General features: G+C 41.1%; 1 protein-coding gene across 2 annotated transcripts in view; it reads right to left on the bottom strand.

The window, feature by feature from the left end:
• The window catches only part of npas1 (neuronal PAS domain protein 1), a 120251-nt gene extending 101018 nt beyond the window's left edge, over positions 1-19233 (bottom strand). For both annotated transcript variants that reach the window (XM_034169250.1, XM_034169251.1), the window contains exon 1: positions 18679-19233. The gene's annotated coding sequence lies outside the window, so the exon portion shown is untranslated. The remainder of the gene's footprint in view (positions 1-18678) is intronic.
• Positions 19234-20094: the final 861 nt, after the last annotated feature.

Genomic DNA, 20094 nt, shown 5'->3' with positions numbered 1-20094 from the left:
GAATTTTTCAAGAAAGTAGTTTTTCTTTGGTTACCATACTCCAGCTACATCATGGGATAGCATAGCGTAATCCATTTGGGCACATTTAGGTAATTTTGCCTACAACTAAATATCTACTGGGTATTTGAATATCCTACAGATTGTGACATACTATTTTTTGCCTACTGTATGGTAAGCTAATATGCGTATTTCGATGTAGCCTCAATCAAAGGGAGCTACGATAACAGCTATCGTTAGAAGACGTTATCTTCAAAGAAAGTTCAAGTAATAATAAAATCTTAACCTTAAGTGTAGCTGCACATAAAGTTTTACCATACTGCCCAATAAAATCACTGAACTTGAGTCATCATGTGTTCAAAAGCTTGTAACCTGCACAGTTTGTGCTACATTAGTCAAGCCTTCAAATGGTGATGCAGTTAATTCCACTCATGATTTTGTAATTTTGCCAACATAAATAAAACCAAACTGGAAATCTTTGCTGTCCAACTACACAGGCCTTCGTGCCAAGTCACAAAATCTTGGCTGTAAAAGTAAAAAGAAGTGACAGGAAGCAGACGTGTTTGTCTGACACCGGCTGCTTCCAACTCCAAGTTAAATTTTGGCATTTTAATTGGGGGGGGACACTTGTTTGTTTTTATTGATGGCAACAGAAGTGGGGTGACTATAGCTTTGTCGATAAAATGGGCTGTCCATGAAATGAAGTGTGGATTGGTTTGAGGTCAGATTGCTAGTGAGTGTTGGAGTGCCCTTGGGCAAGGCAATGAGCCTCAAAACTGCTCAATGCCAGGGCATGTGGCCTCAACATGAACGTGGGAGATGTAGAAAAAGAAGAATAACAGTAAGAATTGTGTGTTTGTTTTCAGGTGGAGTGCTGATTACTGTTTATTTTCCTGTGTATTTTTTAGGTCAATTTCATTCATTTATATATTTAATTAGTATATCTGAGTGATCCTTTCAGGATAATTGTTTTATTATTGGTTGTAGCTTTCTATTTTGGTTGACAGCACTGTTTAGTACTGGGGGGGTTGTTCAATTTTGGCAGTGATTTAAGATCAGTTTCTTTTGGCAGCATTTTAGCTGCGTTCTTTTGGGTTTTCTTAGTGATGCTCTCCAGTCTCGGGTGTTAATTGTGTTTAAGAGTTGACTTTACACACTGAGTGCTCAGAATGAAAAATACTGGCTTTTGGTTGAAATATGATTTTATCATAACTTGACTATTATTTTAATTAGTTAATAAAGCTGACTGTTGTGGTCTCCTTTGTTTTATATGTTTATGTAAAGCAGAGGTACACATTCATGAGACCATCACCTCATGGGTTAAGCTCTTAATCAACAAGTTGCTCCCGGTGTGCAGAAGAGAGCCAGCATGGCAGCACACTGATATTAGTGTGTGGATGTGTGGCATCACTGCAAAGCACTTTAAAGTGTCTGCTTCAGATGCATTATAGCAATACAGTCCAGTCTATGTTTCAAAGTTCAAAATACAAGTTAAACTTGATAAATGTGTGTCAGTTATTCTTCTCCAGTGATTCCAAATCGAACTGCTAATCGCTGTGAATTTTCTCAACATTAAGCAAAATCAGCTACAAAAATGCTGGGAAATCCATATTTTTTTAAACACAGATGTGCATGAAATATGACGACAATCTGGTGAGTAAGAACGTTTTCATGTGTGTCAAGATATTGTGAAAAACCTTGAAGTAAAACGCCTCTCTGAAGGTCAGCGGGTGAGTTTGTGTAATCTCAGTTTCTTGTTCACTCAGCGTTAAAAGTGTCAGAAAGCTTTTTATTTTGATCAGACTTACAAACAGAATGCGAACAGCACAATAACTCAAATCCACAAGCAGACTTGGAGCTGCAAAGCAGCCAGCTAAGTGGGAGCAGCTCTCGATAAGGCTGAAGATGGTAAATCCACTCCTGACACTGACCTGCAAATAACCACAGGCCAAAGCACAGAACACGGGGTCACTCACTCTGTCAGACACTCACAGGCCGACTCGGATGTACCGAACGCAGAGAACTTAAAGCGCGCTCTCATTCCACAAGTGCACATGCTAATTCAGACATGTCAAAGTGCAGATCAGTGTCAAAGAAAAAAGTTGCACAAGTTGTGTAGATGTGTTGCAGCACACTGGGAAAACAGACGTATCCGCTGGCCAAATGCTATATTCCCACACAGTGCCTGCAATATATATATATATATATATATATATATATATATATATATATATATATATATAAAGGGGGGGGGGGTTGGAATGTCTCAAGATGATCCATGTATCAGGACAGTTCTGGGCAAATTTCTGCCTGGAGTATAAAAACAATGTTACATGTTGATTTTTATTTAAGGTGACACTGGGACCTTCAGTATCTGTCAATACTAGTACTACTCAGATGTGGTTTTTCATGCCTTAACCCCCCTGAATGTTAATAAATACATTTGTCTGGATGACGCACATGTGCAATAGAAGACTCAGATCAGATTTTGTTCTTGTTGTTGTTATTTTTTCTTCATTTTCAATATCCGATCCAGTAAATTTGGCCAGTATCAGGTTGGTGCACCCCCAACTCTTATCAACAAAATCATCTGCTCACGTCTACTACATTATGGGTCATACAATGTTTTGTTTAGCAACCTAATTATACAAACATTCTTCACTTTCACTGTGACACACCACAAGATACACACGTCACAATATTTGTCCCTTGTGCAGTCTTGAAAGAATAAAGAGGTTAATCCAGAAGATTTTACATTTGCACTGAATATATATTACAACCCCTGGCAAAAATTATGGAATCACCGGCCTCGGAGGATGTTCATTCAGTTGTTTAATTTTGTAGAAAAAAGCAGATCACAGACATGACACAAAACTAAAGTAATTTCAAATGGCAACTTTCTGGCTTTAAGAAACACTATAAGAAATCAAGAAAAAAAGATTGTGGCAGTCAGTAACGGTTACTTTTTTTAGACCAAGCAGAGGAAAAAAATATGGAATCACTCAATTCTGAGGAAAAAATTATGGAATCACCCAGTAAATTTTCATCCCCAAAACTAACACCTGCATCATATCAGATCTGCTCGTTAGTCTGCATCTAAAAAGGAGTGATCACACCTTGGAGAGCTGTTGCACCAAGTGGACTGACATGAATCAACACGAGAGATGTCAACTGAAACAAAGGAGAGGATTATCAAACTCTTAAAAGAGAGTAAATCATCATGCAATGTTGCAAAAGATGTTGGTTGTTCACAGTCAGCTGTGTCTAAACTCTGGACCAAATACAAACAACATGGGAAGGTTGTTAAAGGCAAACATACTGGTAGACCAAGGAAGACATCAAAGCGTCAAGACAGAAAACTTAAAGCAATATGTCTCAAAAATCGAAAAATGTACAACAAAACAAATGAGGAACGGATGGGAGGAAACTGGAGTCAACGTCTGTGACCGAACTGTAAGAAACCGCCTAAAGGAAATGGGATTTACATACAGAAAAGCTAAACGAAAGGCATCATTAACACCTAAACAGAAAAAAACAAGGTTACAATGGGCTAAGGAAAAGCAATTGTGGACTGTGGATGACTGGATGAAAGTCATATTCAGTGATGAATCTCGAATCTGCATTGGGCAAGGTGATGATGCTGGAACTTTTGTTTGGTGCCTTTCCAATGAGATTTATAAAGATGACTGCCTGAAGAGAACATGTAAATTTCCACAGTCATTGATGATATGGGGCTGCATGTCAGGTAAAGGCACTGGGGAGATGGCTGTCATTACATCATCAATAAATGCACAAGTTTATGTTGATATTTTGGACAATTGAAAGGATGTTTGGGGATGATGAAATCATTTTTCAAGATGATAATGCATCTTGCCATAGAGCAAAAACTGCAAAAACATTCCTTGCAAAAAGACACATAGGGTCAATGTCATGGCATAGGGTCAATGTCAATGAGCAGATCTGATTTGATGCAGGTGTTAATTTGGGGGATGAAAATTTACAGGGTGATTCCAGAATTTTTTCCTCAGAATTGAGTGATTCCATATTTTTTTCCCCTGCTTGGTCTAAAAAAGTAACTGTTACTGACTGCCACAATCTTTTTTTCTTGATTTCTTTAGTGTTTCTTAAAGCCAGAAAGTTGCCATTTGAAATGACTTTAGTTTTGTGTCATGTCTGTGATCTGCTTTTTTTCTACAAAATTAAACAACTGAATGAACATCCTCTGAGGCCGGTGATTCCATAATTTTTGCCAGGGGTTGTATTGTTGAGTTGCATGGGGTCATAATTGTGAATAACTGCTCATAGTTTGTCATAAAATGTGCCATTTTTGTTTTGTTGTTGGTTCAATGGGGCTTTTCTCTTTTTTGTACATCTGTGTGCTGCTCCCATAGTTTTACTGTTCCGGCAGCCGTGGCTGATGCAGATTTTCGTTTAATTGGAGTGAACATGCGCAAAGAATGACAAAGATAAAAGTGGGATATAAAAGCACGTCGTTAAAAGCAAGCATGTCTGTGCCTTTATTCTTCTTTTTCTATGCTTCACTGTTGCCATGTTAATTATATTCATCCTTTACCAAAATATCCTCATCTCATTGGTATCTCCACAGATACGATTTTTAGTCAGTAACTCTGCTATCTGATTGGCTGATCAACACACCTGTCAGAATATAAAGCACATTCACAAATCTGTCTGTCTCTAAATGCTTAGCTGGAGAGTCTTAAGGAATGATACATGGACAAATGTCAGATCTGCACGTACCATCTCCCTGGATAAATTAACAGACTGATTTTTACGTCCATAAACTCAATAACAACAAAGCAAAACTCGTTCAACTTGTCACCATGTGTCATAATGAATGAGAATCAAATGAAATAAATCAAATTGATGAATCTGGTTTAAACTGCAAAACAGAAGTAGTGATCAGGAGCTGATGTCCATATGTAATGTTGCCCTGTAACGAGCTGCTCATTAAGAACCAGAAGACTGACATCACATTAATTAGAACTCTTAATTAACTCATCAACCTTCGGAAATATTGTTGAGAAAGTTCAGTCTAGAACAGGCACTCAACGTATTTAACAGGTTTGTGACTGATTCATGCTAATTAATTTTTTTGTGATTCATTGATCCCATAACATGTGGTTCTGTGTGGTCTTGAGAGATTGTCAAATTCTCTCAATTCTCTCTAAACTTTAAGAATTTTATCCTCAACTAACTCACAACCTATCCACCATGTTTAATCCATATTGACTCAAACTGTTTGAGTTAAGTAATCATGACTTTGACTTTCACCTTGCAAGGTCACCCAATGTCAAAGGTCACATAACCAATAGAAAGGTGATATACGACTTCATAGTGATAAATCTAATACATCCATCACACTTAGTGCAAATGAGCACGAGCCAAGCCGAATCAGGCAGAATGTCAAAAAAATAAAAAATAAAAAAAAGAATTCGTGCCACATCTGAGAGGCGGAGGATAGCTGTCCAAACACCCAGACTGCGCTTCAACCTGCCCAGACTGATTCGTGCACATGCTGTGTGAACGCAGTACAAATGTACAACCCCAATTCCAATGAAGTTGGAAGTTGCGTAAAATATAAATAAAAACAGAATACAATGATTTGCAAATCCTCTTCAACCTATATTCAACTGAATACACCACAAAGACAAGATATTTCATGTTCAAACTGATAGACTTTTCTGTTTTTGTGCAAACATTTGCTCATTTTGAAATGGATGCCTGCAACACATTTAAAAAAAGTTGGGACGGGGCAACAAAAGACTGGGAAAGTTGATGAATGTTCAAAGAACACCTAATTGGAAACAGGTGAGTGTCTTGATTGGGTATAAAATGAACATCCCCAAAAGTCTCAGCCATTTACAAGCAAAGATGGGGTGAGGATCACCACTTTGTGAACAACTGCGTGAAAAAATAGTCCAATAGTTTAAGAACGTTTTCAACATTCAATTGCAAGGAATTTAGGGATTCCATCATCTACAGTCCATAATATAATCAGAAGATTCAGAGAATCTGGAGAACTTTCTACACGTAAGCGACAAGGCCGAAAACCAACACTGAATGCCCGTGACCTTCGATCCCTCAGGTGGCACTGCATTAAAAACTGATCGTATCCTCTGGACAAAAGAGGAAAAAGACCATCCAGACTGTTACCAATGCAACGTTCAAAAGCCAGCATCTGTGATGGTATGGGGGTGTGTTAGTGCCCATGGCATGGACACTTACACATCTGTGATGGCACCATCAATGCTGAAAGGTACATCCAGGTTTTGGAGCAACAAATGCTGCCATCCAAGCAACGTCTTTTTCAGGGACGTCCCTGCTTATTTCAGCAAGACAATGCCAAGCCACATTCTGCACATGTTACAACAGCGTGGCTTCGTAGTAAAAGAGTGCGGGTACTAGACTGGCCTGCCTGCAGTCCAGACCTGTCGCCCATTAAAAATGTGTGGTGTATTATGAAGCGCAAAATACGACAACAGAGACCCCGGACTGTTGAACAACTGAAGTCGTACATCAAGCAAGAATGGGAAATAATTACACCTAGAAAGCTTCAACAAGTGTCCTCAGTTCCCAAATGCTTATTGAGTGTTGTTAGAAGGAAAGGTGATGTAACACAGTGGTAAACATACCGCTGTCCCAGCTTTTTTGAAACGTGTTGCAGGCATCCATTTCAAAATGATCAAATATTTGCACAAAAACAATAAAGTTTATCAGTTTGAACATTAAATATTTTGTCTTTGTGGTGTATTCAATTGAATATAGGTTGAAGAGGATTTGCAAATCGTATTCTGTTTTTATCTACATTTTACACAACGTCCCAACTTCATTGGAATTGGGGTTGTATGTGGAACACAGTAAGAGTATCTGGACAGCCGGTAGATTGCAGTAAGAACACTAAGATTGGACAAACAAGCTATACAATTTCGGTCCACTAGAAGCAGCACTCGTGGTACGTTCAGGCACATTCGGGACATTCAACCACCATTCAACATTGGGGAAATGTCAAACATACTCCCGAACATGATCAGAATTAGAGCTAGGTATCGATTCAAATTTCAAGAATCGATTTGATTCCGATTCTTAAGATTTAGAATCGAATATTTTGATACAAGTTGATTCGATTCAATTCGATCCAATTCGATATCGATTTGGGTTAGTGTTATTACAACTCTTTTTGAGCTGTTACCTAATTGTCTAGTTATGCAACATATTAATACTAGTATTATATTGACATCTGACAGCAAATTAATTAAGTATTTATAGTTAATAATGATGGCTGTAAGACTGATGGCACGGACCAATCCCCCTCTCAGAATGATAGAGTAGTATTTTTATTTTACAAACAGGCTGAAGGGCAGCCAAAAGAGGGCGCCAGAGGTACCTGGTTCATTGGCCCTGACACACAGGTACATTTCTACAGGCTTCCATGTATTGGCCCGATGCCTCGTTTCTTTTGGCTTTAAAGTAAGGCTGTAAAAGAATTTTTTTAAAAAACTACGGCTTTACTTCACAAAACGTGGCCCTCAAAATGCAGGCAACAGTGTTTCAGAGAGTAATAAATTTGAAAATTTTCCCAGGACAAATGATCGCGGTCTCCCCTACAGCGCTGGCTGTGCAGCACGCTGCAGGAGAACGTCTCCAACAGCCACGCAGACCGACACAGTCTGTCTGCGCGGCTGTTCAGCCAGTCTTTTCCCACAGCCACGCAGCAAATGCTGGTGGAAAAGACTGACTGAAAAGTCAGTCCACAACAGAGAACCTTCACACACTGTCTCACAGAAAATGCACCTTATGAGGAGCGAACGAAAAAAAAAAAAACACAACTGTGTGAATTAAACAGTGGATGATTCTTTTTTCTTGCCCACAACAGACAAGAGTCCTGGTTGTCATGACTGACATCTTTAAATAGCTTTGACAGTGGTTGATGAATAAATTGTGGACCTACTTCTAAATCAGAAACAGCGGGTCCGCAATCAATGATCATTTTCACACCCTTCGGTTACAGTGGAACGGAACAACTGCAGCGTCATTTCTTCAGAGAAGCTGTTCCAACACTGGCATGAAGTACACACACACACACACACACACATATATATGACTGAATATATGTATGAATCGATCTGTGGGATTGAAAATGAGAATCGATTAAAAATCAGCTAATCAATCTTTTCAACCCAGCACTAATCAGAATGTCATGAATGCCATTTTCACAAATTTCAAATTTATTAATTTCTATAGCACCAATTCGCAATGAGATCACCTCAAGGTGATTCACACAGCACATTACAAAGAAATGAATAACAAAAAAACACACACACAATTAAAAGACAAAACCATAAAAGAGTACAAGAATAAAAACGCATCATAACACAATAAAACTAATGATAAAATAAGGAAAACAAATGGGTCTTTAGACTAGATTTAAAAGTCTCCACAGTATCCGACTGCTGTATATGTGCCGAGAGATCGTTCCACAGAGCTGGGGCACGGTAGGAAAAAGCTCTGTGACCGGCAGACTTTTTATTCACCCTGGGAACACATAAAAGTCCTGCACCCTGTGAACGCAGGTCCGAGCCGGTACGTAGGGCTTCACCAGGCCAGCCAGATAGGTAAGTGCAAGTCTGTGAACAATTTTATAGGCCAATAACAGTACCTTAAAATCTGATCTTCACACTGTCCAGTTGTTTAGAATGCAGTCCAGCTGCAGTCAGACAGCACTTCGACTGTCGTTTGATAGTGGTTCCACCACATTTGCGCCAAGACTGCTTTGAACATGAGCAAAACATTTGACTGCACTGTTTAGACTGCTCCGAGAATGCTGTCCGACATTTTCGAATGCCCCTCGACACTCCCCAAATGAGGATCAAATTTTCATTCTGACACGATTCGGGCTCATTCGGCCTCTAGTGTGATGGGGGTACAAGTATCTTTAACAAATTCTGTAGAATAGCCATTCTAAATATCACTTTGGTCAAACTGACCATGTCCTGTGACCTTGACTTCCAATCCAAATCCAAAGGTTTGTCCAAATCGGATCAAAACACTGAGTTATATTGTTCATATTATGATCATCATAAATGAAGACGCTGATTTAAGTAACAGTGATACCTTTATGTGCTCCTGCCCACGCACGCACACACACACACACACACACACACACACTGAATTCTGCAGACTTGCCAACGGTGTAAATAAGCCTAATTTCCAGTTTTCTAAAAATTATCTAAAGCTATTCCTGCAAAAATACGTTGGCAACAACTTTGCATTCGGGAAATGTGCAGTAAATGTCCTGCATATATTTCAGGTGGCTCTGGTCTCCTGCTACAGTGCTGCTAATCTTTCAGCTCTGTCAACTGAAATGTTTTTTTTTTTTATTGGCCCATTAATTTATCCACTGAGACAGGAGATTCAAATTGACAGGATATTGAAGAATGGGATTAAAGATTGACAAGTTGCGACAACCAGAGCAAGCGTCACTTGCCATTCAAAATGGTGATCATATGATCCAATGACATCAGCTGCACAAGGCTGACAAGTGAAAGCTAGATCCCATTTAAAGTCTCAAGTCAAGGCAACTGTGTTGGGCAACTCCAGCCACAAGCTATTTATTTACATTAATGTCAAAAAAAAATGCAGAGTTGTCAGTGAGGACAATGCCTTTCTGTGATGGTCAGTATGAACATACACGCTTCTTCTATTTATATATAGACATGAAAAATGATCATCCAGGTATTCGGATACAGTTTTATCATTTCAGGCCATAAATCCCTAACTTACAGGCCGCAACATGCCCCTGAGGCGCCAGTTTGGACCCGCTGAATTAAACAAACTGTGAGTGCGGTTGTATATGTGCAAGTCACTAAGCATGAGTGTGCGCATGTGCACGCTGGCGGATCCCTTCAGGCCGCAGTGTGAATGACAGCGGGGGTTATGTAAGGAGCCACAGTGGGGCCGGAGTGGACAGTCCGAGCGGAGATCAGGTCAGCAGAGTGTGACACTAAACACGTCTTCCTGACAGAAGCCTGACACCCTCTGTCACAGACCCACACACTGTCTGTCAGTGCTGCTCACACGCACGCACACACACTCGCAGGGAAAGCCAGAAGTGTGTAAGCGGCTGTCTGTCAACACGGCCGACACTGACCACCTCAGTGTGAGCGAGAGAGCAACAGAGAGACAGAAATATCGAGAGAGAGAGGTGAGGACTGAGGTGTCATCTACCTGCAAACTTGTCAGTGAGTCCCTAAAAGTGACGCTCTGTCTGCGCTCGAATTAATTAAGTGCTCGGTACGCAGAATCCTCTATTCATGATCATGTCATGCCGAAATGTTAGTGAAAGCATCAGAACTGGTCCTGTGTGTCTGTGCACCCTTAAAATATTTTGGGTCCAAACTTGATGCACTGCAACAAATTAATAATAATAATAATAATAATAATAATAATAATAATAATAAACTTTAAAAATTACTGACTGGGCTGCTTTAAAATTTTAAGTTTAGGAAATCTGAGTAGACAAGTCAAATTAAGAAATTAAATTAAATGATAAAGCTTCCTCAACTGGTCTTCCTAAATTAAGTCAACTTAATATAGTAAAGTGGTTCGGACACTAACATTCTTTAAGTGAAAACCAAAGCTTTTGTTTTTTTAACAGTGCACAGACCACGCAAATCCATTTGGAGCATGTCTGACTGCACAACCATTTAACTGGAAAGATTTAAGAAACTACTCAAAAAGAACATCATGTCTAAGTATCATAAAGAAGCAAATATAATTTGATTTATATGGAATGTTCAATTTATAAGTGGGACTTATTGTATATTTGAATGTGTGGGTATGTATATGCGTATGTAGATATATAGATATGGGTATATGTATATGTATATAAGTGACTGTGTATATGTATGTATATATTTATGTTTGTAAAGTATATACGTATGTATATAGGTATATATGGCACAGCCCAAGCAGAGGGTCACCCCCAAGAGCCTGGTCTGCTTGAGGTTTCTTCCTTATAGGGAGTTTTTCCTCACCACAGTTGCCTAGTGCTTGCTCTGGGGGTTGGTAAGGTTAGTCCTTACTGGAGTAAAGTGCCTTGATTTGACTTTCTTGTGATCTGGTACTCAACAAAAATATAAACGCAACACTTTTGGTTTTGCTCCCATTTTGTATGAGATGAACTCAAAGATCTAAAACTTTTTCCACATATACAATATCACCATTTCTCTCAAATACTGTGCACAAACCAGTCTAAATCTGTGATAGTGAGCACTTCTCCTTTGCTGAGATAATCCATCCCACCTCACAGGTGTGCCATATCAAGATGCTGATTAGACACCATGATTAGTGCACAGGTGTGCCTTAGACTGCCCACAATAAAAGGCCACTCTGAAAGGTGCAGTTTTATCACACAGCACAATGCCACAGATGTCGCAAGATTTGAGGGAGCGTGCAATTGGCATGCTGACAGCAGGAATGTCAACCAGAACTGTTGCTCGTGTATTGAATGTTCATTTCTCTACCATAAGCCGTCTCCAAAGGCGTTTCAGAGAATTTGGCAGTACATCCAACCAGCCTCACAACCACAGACCACGTGTAACCACACCAGCCCAGGACCTCCACATCCAGCATGTTCACCTCCAAGATCGTCTGAGACCAGCCACTCGGACAGCTGCTGAAACAATCGGTTTGCATAACCAAAGACTTTCTGCACAAACTGTCAGAAACTGTCTCAGGGAAGCTCATCTGCATGCTCGTCGTCCTCATCGGGGTCTCGACCTGACTCCAGTTCGTCGTCGTAACCGATTTGAGTGGGCAAATGCTCACATTCGCTGCTGTTTGGCACTTTGGAGAGGTGTTCTCTTCACGGATGATGCGAAGGAGATGTGTTGCACTGCATGAGGCAAATGGTGGTCACACCAGATACTGACTGGTATCCCCCCCCAATAAAACAAAACTGCACCTTTCAGAGTGGCCTTTTATTGTGGGCAGTCTAAGGCACACCTGTGCACTAATCCTGGTGTCTAATCAGCATCTTGATATGGCACACCTGTGAGGTGGGATGGATTATCTCAGCAAAGGAGAAGTGCTCACTATCACAGATTTAGACTGGTTTGTGCACAGTATTTGAGGGAAATGGTGATATTGTGTATGTGGAAAAAGTTTTAGATCGTTGAGTTAATCTCATACAAAATGGGAGCAAAACCAAAAGTGTTGCGTTTATATTTTTGTTGAGTATATAAGTGAATAGTATATTGATGTGTATGTCTGTGTGTCGACATGTAGTAGTGAATTTGTAGTTATGTAAATATGACTGATTAGAATTGTTGGACTTGTACTAGCAGGGGTGGGCGCTAATAAGCTTTGCTTGAGCCCACACCCTTTCGGACTCACTAGTTTTGTCTGTGTTTGTTTGTGGAATTGTTCATTTTTTTCTATTTGAATATTTTGTGTGCCGAATAAAAAACTTTGTCACTTGTCACTTGAAAAGAGACTGGGGTGCAGGGGTGCAAAAGAAGTGGTTCAAAGCTCCACAATATTCAGGGGTGTTTTGCGGGCATATTATGAAATGAACCAATCAGATTGTCTTCTGTCTTCCACTTTAATGTCTGGGATGTGCTGGAACCTGGCGTATTCCTATTCAGAGGACAGAAGCAGGAGTGAATGGTTTACTGTAGAGGAAACAGATTTGGCAGATAACCCGTGCACGTGTGTCAGGAGTAGCATAACACTGGAAAATGTATCAACACCAGCATCAAGTTCTGCTATTTCAGTCTTTGAGATGGATCTCACATGCAGATTCTTGAATTCATCAAAGGTTCCAGACAGTGGTGGGCCCAGCTAACCGAAACGTTAGCTTTGATAACCACTAACCCACTAATTGAAAGTTAACTTTTATAACGCTAAATAGATAAACTCCTAAAAAAATAAATAAATTGGACATTACAGCTAACCACTAACTTTTAGTATTGACTCGGCACACTGTCGGGGACTGATAAACCAGTTTCGACTTTCAGTGCCACAGAGGCAACTGAGTAAATTAAATGCAATGCGATCACAAGCCCAAAACAACAAGCCAGCCATTATGTCTTCAAACACCCTGTCAGGTGCTGCAAAGACATCTCATTTACCGTTCACAGTGGCAGTGTAGATCAAACGCAAGGCACTTTCACTCATGGTTTCATTTATAAACAGACTAATTCCAGACAGTTTATCAACACATTAACAGCAACTCTGTCATTTTTACAAAGTGAAAATATCAAACTTTTAAAGTAATGCACTAATTCTGAAGGTTTGAGTGTTAAACTGACACAAGCGCCAAAAGGCATTATGGGAAATCAGACTTGTCTCATCACCCACCCCCCACCCCCCACCCTTGTCAAAATGCATAGAACACTGCCATCTACTGGATACGAGTGTGAAAAGCGGCCAACATGCTGAGTCTCACGTCACAAAAATAACTTTCAGTTTTGCAAATGCTTTTAAAATAAAATGGTAAAAGAGACATATTTACAAACACATCTATTTGTAAAAACCAACACACAAGTTACAAATCGGAAATTTGTGTTTGTGGATCACAAAACACGTGTGCAAATCAAGGACTATTTGTAGATCACCATCTGTACATTTGCAGGTATTAATGAGACAAATTTAACTCCATAAATAAGTGTCTTTTCACTTACAAAAGTAAATGTTTGCATGTACACGCTGTCTTTTAAAGCAGACACACTGCTGATCATAATGCATTGCAGCAATGCATTATGGGAGTTCGGGCTTTGTTTGTTTTTTATTATTATTATTGTAGTACATCTTAGTTTAGCAGTGTTGTTAGTGTTATAGATATGTTGTGTTTTTATAGTTCAAGGAATGTAGTTGGTTTGGTGAAGAGTTATGTTGTGACTATGTGTGAAAATGACATTGCGATTTACCTCTTGTTCCACTGTCTGAGTTGCTGTATGTTGAAAGTAGATCTTTTTTTTTCCCCCAGCAGCTGGCCCACCCCCTTCTGCTGCGGCAGGGCTGAGTTCCTTATGGCAGCCTGGCTGTTGCAAAACACGCAACAGACATGAATTAATGTTTGATTTTAGAGCTTACAAATGTTTTGACTGTATGGTCTTACTCCCTATGCCAGCAAAGAAATGTTAGCGGACTGAAAGCTAGCGGAACTAAAGTTAGTGGAAGCTAATTAATCCGCTGATGGTTTTCAAAATTAGCTGAAAAGCTAATCTACTAACAAAAAAGTTTGCTTTGCTAATTAGCAGTTAGCGGATTAGCAGAACCGCGCCCACCACTGGTTACAGTATTGGGAATGTATGGGGCATGAAAAAGTGGTTTCATGTGATCCCTAATCCATACAAGATTTATTAAAGTTTTCTCTGAGTTATTACTGTTTTCCCCCATTGGCTTCATCAGATTGTGACCTGCGCAGGTTTGAGGCCGTGTCTGAAACATTTAGGATGAGTTTAAGCATCTCCAAATCTGAGACCATGGTCCTCTGCTGAAAAAGTGTGGAATGCCCCTCTGGGTCAGGGGAGAGTTATTGCCCCAAGTGAAGGAGTTTAAGTATCTTAGGGTCATCTTCCCAAGGGGGCTTAGTTGTAGTGTGAGATCGACAGATTGACTGGGGCTGTGTCTGATGTTTTACAGACTCTGTAGAAGAACTCTGATGTTTTACGGACTCATGGAGAAGAAAAAGCCGTGCCAGAAGGCAAGACTCTAGATTCATCTGTTGATTTACATTCCTATCCTCACCTATGGTCAATAGCTTTGGGTAATGACTGAAAGAAAAAGGCTGCGGATACAAGCGGGGGAAATGAGATTCCTCTGCCCTGTATCTGGGGTTACATTCTGGGACAGGGTGAGAAACTTGGATATGCGGGAGGGACTCTGAATAGAGCTCCTGGTTCTTCTCATCGAAAGAGCCACCTCAGGTGTCGGGCATCTCGTGAGGATGTCCCCTGGCCATCTTCACTAGGGAGATCTTCCAGGCACATCCAAATGCAGGACATGCTGAAGTGATTGTATTTCCTAAATTTTCTTAAGAAAGCCTTGGGATCCACCAGGAAGAGTTATAGGACTTGGTTGAGGATAGGGAAGTATGGGATGAGATGGCTAGCCTACTGCCACTGCGACCCAAATTCAAATTCAAATTTATTAATTTATATAGCGCCAATTCATGACAAAATCGTCTCAAGGCGCTTCACAACATAAAAAACAATTAAAAATTTAAAACACAATAAAAACAACCATAAAAGAAAAACAGCAGTAAAAGAATACAAGATTAAAAACACATCATAACACTAATGATAAAACAGGGAAAATAAATGACTCTTTAAACGTGATTTAAAGGTCTCCACAGTGTCCGACTGCTGAATGTGTGCCGGCAGATCGTTCCACAGAGCTGGGGCACGATAGGAAAAAGCTCTGTGACCAGCAGACTTTTTATTCACCCTGGGAACACACAGAAGTCCTGCACCCTGAGAACGCAGGGCCCGAGCTGGTACACAGGGGCTTATCAAGTCAGCCAGATAGGGAGGTGCAAGTCCATGAACAATTTTATAAACTAAAATCAGTACTTTAAAATATATTCCTGAGGGGTGCTACATAAAGAGAAAAAAGCAAGGGGCCCAAAACGGATCCCTGAGGAACCCCAAACTTCATGTCTCTACGATCGGAGGAGGTTCCATTACACAATACACAGTACACACTGCTGCTTATCCGGGACCCGATCCCGGATAAGCAGCAGAAATTGAATGAATGTTCATTTTTGTGTTGTTCCTTTGCACTATTGCATGTTGCTGCACGCAGGGGGTACGTGTATTGTGAATCTGCTTATGTAAGGTGTATCTGAGTGTTTCAGTTGATTTTATGTCTGGCTTTTAGTGATCTGAAGCAGAACCAGCTCCTGGTGATGGACCATACCAAGACGCCTGCTCTGTGTCTGACCACATCTGATATTTAAACGAACATACCAACATGAGCACAGGTGGTATTCTGATCTACATGACATCTAGAGCTGGAGGATCTAGAAATGACATCTGTATCGGGTAGCAACAAGCAGTAACACATGCATTATGCAGTGCATGTGGAAGATCGGGCCCTTTGTCTCTGTCACTTGGCTCTGGGGGGGGGGGGGGGGGGTAATCAGCTGGATTCTGATTTTCAGGGGTCACTGAGATTGAGTTGTTTCCTTGTATGTGTAATCCTTAATTTAAATTATTTGGACAGACTGATTCATCTGGATGTCGTTGGCAGTTTCAAAAAGCGTTGTACTCACTGTTTTTAATTGTGCCAAACAGGTGCATCTCAAAAGCAGCAGGGGAACGATCAGCAGGTGCGATGGTCTGCATCTCTGACTGATTTAGCTCAAAGCTGAGATTGTGTTCTCTCCTCAAAAATGATTCCTTCCATCTATTCAGATAATCAAGAATACAGCAAACGTCTCCCACAAAAAAGGGAAGAAAAATGAAAACATTCACAGCGACTTTACTGCTCCTGAACAGACTTTCAAACAGATGGAAGCTCATTTTATTTCATTTGTTCTTGCTGCATTTTTGTATGCAGTCTCCGTGCGGCAAACTTTGTCATCCACATTTTCAATTTCACAAAGTAAAGTCAGGGTCAGCCGCTCGGTTTGCCCGTTGGCCTGAACCGCAGCGGCTTAAATCCCAGTCAAGGAAGAAACCCGCATCTGGGTCTAATCAAACCATCTGAAGGTGGGTCACGACTAAAAGCAGCAGCCTACATATGCGAGGAGGGAAGCGGATGGAGGGATTGTCAGCGGCTCAGCGGGCCGCGGGACAAACTTTTCCGTTCACATGTGGTGGCACGAGTCTGACCCTGGTCTGTGTCAGCCGTGTTATCTGATCTGCACTCAACCACTCAACTGTGTGAACATAAAAAAAAAAAAAAAAAAAATCAAGCTGTCAAATATATAAAGAACATACCTCTAATGGCATTTAAGTAAAAAAAACAAAACAACAACAACTGTCTGTTCTTAAGCGACTGCAGACTGTTTATTCCTTTTTACTGATTCTGATCAAATTGAATCCTTATCCTGACACACCTGAAAGCCGACTCTCTTTACTGCAGGTAGTTATTTGGTTTGAATTTATATGAGGCACCTGCTATCTCAGCAGGTGTGTGCAAATGATGCTGTCGACGGGGTACGAAACAGCACAATTTATAGTGCACACACAGAACAAACATCGTGATGTTCACGCACAAAATGAAACAAGCCTTCAACACAAACATCACGCACACAGAATTCTGACAGCAAATCACCGAGGCCAGGGTTAATCAACAAATATACCCGCGCGGTCTGTCACGCAAAGTGCTCGGACCTTCGCTTCGAGCGTCTCCAAACATAAAAACAGGAGGGGATGGGGGGGGGACAACAAGCCTGCAATCACTGCGTGATGGTTTGATGTTATTTACTTTGCAGTGGCGGAGAACATTGTGCGTTTGTCACAGTCGTTCTACCAATTTGGACCACCTGCTGCAAACACCCTGAAGTCACGGAGTGTTACCGAGCCAGTAAACTGTGACCAATTCTGTCTCTGCAGGTGCAGACGGACACACAGACACTTCCATCTCAAACTCCAGCACACGCGTGCATGCGAGATGCATGTGGAAGTGGCATTACCATCATTACCGAGCATCATTCAGCGCTGAGCATAAACCCACTAAATCACTTTTCTGAGTCGGTGGGGGGGGGGGGGGGGGGGTGTATTTCTGTGAACATGCATAACGGATGCAAACACAAAATCCAGTCTTGTGAAATTTTCCACATTCTACAAAGCCATCATGAGACAATCCGACAAGCTCTGAGATTTAAAGAATTATTCAGCAATTCTGATATGAGTGATCTTAAAGTTAAAATCATAACACTAATAACAACTGTTATTATTATTATTGTTATTATTATTATGCTGATGTCTGACAGTCTGCACGAAATGACCAGAAATGACCAATCAAATTCATCTGAATCTGTGTGTTTCCACTAAGCTATTTCAAATAGAGCAGGTTTTGTTTTGCAAGATTTCTCTGTTTAACTCCGAACTTAATCATTCAGTCTGATCAGGTCATTAACAACGGAGTAAACAAAACAAACGCCTCAAAAACAACAGCAACACACCGGCTGTGACAAACCACGTATTTTGTCAAAAGAACGCAATAAGTCCAATCACACCAAACTAATCATTTATTCTGTACTCTGATGCAAAATACTGAATGTTCATCTGTTTGTTTGTAAACATGTCACACCTGAAAATCAGATGTCACAAAAACAAACTTTATTCATTCTCAGTCTCTGACTTAGAAATTTCTGCTGCACCAGTTTAGTTCAATAAATGAAACAGGAACACATTCCTTCTGTTACGTCCTGAAGAAGAAAAAGTTCCGCCGCTGCAAACATGCTGACATTTGAACCCACAAACACAAACTGAAATGACAATAAGTTCAACAAACAACTGTGAAACTGTTATTCAGGAGGTTCAACCTTCATGCCTTTTTAAAAAAAAATGCAAAAGATTTTAATTTCCAGCTCCTATCTGAAAGGCGTAACAACTTAATGACGCTGTGCATGCACATGAGAAGTGAGCGAGAAAGTGTGTGCACGTGCATGTGCGTGGGACCGCAAGTTCCATCATCTTTACTCACCTGATGGTCATTTCCAGCGTTCAGCCTGCTGTTGCTGATCTGATCCACTCCTCCTCCTCCTCCTCTTCTCCTCCTCTGCCCTGGGCAGTGCCCCCCCAACCCACAGCAAACACACAGTGCGCGTGGGAGCCAAGGGGGGCCGGGGACGGGGGGCTGCGGAGATGCCTGCACTTTCACACAAGCTGGCGTGGCGGTGGCGGCGGCGCAGGAGGAGGACACATCGCGGCTCTCGGACTCACTTCACTATCTGCTCCGCCGCTTCTTGGAGATGGTCTAGGATTAGGACACAGCCACTGTGAGAATCACTCCCTCTCTCTCCCTCTCTCTCGCTCTTCCTCTCCAGCCGGCATGCTCCCTCCCTCCCTCTGTTCCTCTCTCCCGCTCACTCATTCACTCTCCTCGCTGAGCTTCTTTCTTTTCATTTCCTCTTGGGAAAGCCATGCACACCAGTTGTCTGTGCCTTCAGCTGCTCCCTCTCTCTCCTCAGTTGCTAGTAAATATAAAAGGCATGCTTGTACAGCCCTTGCCTCAGCCTCTCCGGCTTTCCCTCCCTAACTCGCTGCGTCTCATGCTTTCGTTTACCCCCACCTCCTTAAGCACCCCCCATCACCACCGCCACCACCCCCACTTTCTTTCTCACTGTCAAAGCTGCCTTTCAAATGCTGATTAGCAGCCAGAGTAAGAGAGAGAGAGAGAGAGAGAGAGAGAGAGAGAGATGGAGCAGATGACTGAAACAAGTGGGAGATTCCATCACATCCAAATATATTGTAACGTATGACTCCCATTCATGCACACAAACACAAACAGCCCCCACATTAGACGCACAATCGGCCGGGACAATCAGCTAGAAAGGGAGGACCGAATGGCCTTTCAGACGAGAAAGCTGGAACACGCCAACAATCATCCTGATTGCATTTCAACTTTCAATCCACAAAAGTTTCTTCTGAAACGGAAAAAGCCGCGATCTCTATATTTGTCATCTGTACACTATGTGCTGAGGGGATTACTCAATTAGTCGACTGTCAGAAACACAGTCGTCGGTTATTTTGATGAGCAGGAAAACCAGCAGAATTTTTTGGTACTTGACTGCATTGTTTTGATTTTAGTGTCAAATGATTCTGAGTGACTTCACTATAAATCTAAAAGGTAAGTTTTCAAACGTGTTTCTTTACATTATTAAAGTTCATTACGACATTTCTTGACCGGTTACTGGGAACGTAGCCAGGGTGTTTCTGGTCATATTGAAGAAAAACTTTTTCTTTTCTTTTTTTTGGGGGGGGCGCTTTCAGCTGCCCCCAGTTGCTTGGGGTTGCCACAGCAGATCCACATTGGGCAAAAATTTTACACTGGATGCCCTTCCTGGTGCAACTCTATTTCACTCATTCATTTTCTATTCCAGCTTATTCCCACTAAGGG

This window comes from Thalassophryne amazonica, chromosome 4 (genome assembly GCF_902500255.1).
Source record: "Thalassophryne amazonica chromosome 4, fThaAma1.1, whole genome shotgun sequence".
Taxonomy (NCBI): Eukaryota; Metazoa; Chordata; class Actinopteri; order Batrachoidiformes; family Batrachoididae; genus Thalassophryne; species Thalassophryne amazonica.
This window is presented reverse-complemented; position numbering and strand designations above follow the sequence as displayed.